The sequence below is a fragment of the Lissotriton vulgaris genome, unplaced genomic scaffold, assembly GCF_964263255.1.
Source record: "Lissotriton vulgaris unplaced genomic scaffold, aLisVul1.2 SCAFFOLD_656, whole genome shotgun sequence".
In the NCBI taxonomy this organism is placed as follows: domain Eukaryota; kingdom Metazoa; phylum Chordata; class Amphibia; order Caudata; family Salamandridae; genus Lissotriton; species Lissotriton vulgaris.
Window position 1 is genome coordinate 32701 of NW_028250642.1, and position 1164 is coordinate 33864.

At 41.9% G+C, this 1164-nt stretch overlaps 1 pseudogene; it reads left to right on the forward strand.

Moving 5' to 3' along the window:
• Positions 1 to 235: 235 nt before the first annotated feature.
• Positions 236 to 784, forward strand: LOC147663169 (lactoylglutathione lyase pseudogene; annotated as a pseudogene).
• The last annotated feature ends 380 nt before the right edge of the window (positions 785 to 1164 follow it).

Consider the following 1164-nt stretch of genomic DNA (forward strand, 5'->3'; position numbering starts at 1 on the left):
GGAAGACATGGCTTGGCAGTTCGGGCTGGACTGTTCCCATGAGTCACCGGGTCAGACTTATTTGCATATGGCCATGTCTGAACTGGGGATGTGGAGTGAGCTAAAGAATGGTGATGGATTAAACCCAGATCACTTAACTGGGGTTGAGTGTTTGATTTGCTCAAACGCTCCGTCCATCATCCCCTTTGGTATCGCTTAGTTCAGTCCCAGGGTCAGGTCTCCTCTCTGCAGCATCATGTCCGAAGTCCTGGCGCCGGAATTGCATGGCCTGTCCAAAGAGGACGTGGCCGGCGCATGCACCGACTGGGACCCCAGCACTAAGGATTACTTGATGGAGCAAACTATGCTTAGGATAAAAGATCCTAAGAAGTCATTAGAATTTTACACCAAAGTTTTTGGAATGACACTCTTGCAGAAATGTGATTTTTCATCTATGAAATTTTCACTTTCTTTCATGGGTTATGGGGACAAAAAGGATATCCCCAGCGATACAAAAGAACGAACAGCATGGACTTTTTCCAGGAAGGCCACAATAGAACTGACTCATAATTGGGGAAGTGAAGAGAAGAGTTATCATAACGGAAGCTCTGAACCTCGAGGATTTGGGCACATTGGCATTGCATTTCAAGATGTCTACACAGCTTGTAAAAGATTTGAAGGTCTGGGTCTAACATCTGTGAAGCAACCAGATGATGGTAAAATGGAAGGACTTGCTTTTCTACAGGATCCTGGCGGTTACTGGATTGAAATCCTCAGTCCCAACAACATGTTAAATATTATATAAAGATCTTAGCTTTTAGGTCCGTGCCATCAAATGTTCGAAGAGATCGCTCCAGAAGGCTGAAAATGATCCTGTACGATAAAAACACTACTTGTTAGAAATATTGGAATTCTATTTATTTGTTGTACTTGACATAACACTTTAAAAAAAAAAGGCTAACTCTGCATTTCTCCCTTTTTTTTCTTTTGTGATTTTGTCATCTTTCTTGAGTGCTGTGAACATCTTGCGTAGGCCAGCCTTCTGCTGAAAAAGGTTACCTAGTGTCTATATATATTGTACAACCTCAGGAACATGGCGTTACTATATTTTTCTAATGTTTTGTAGAAAAGTAACAGATATATAAAAATGCAAGCATGTTTCCGAGTGGTGGGGGTGTGCACATT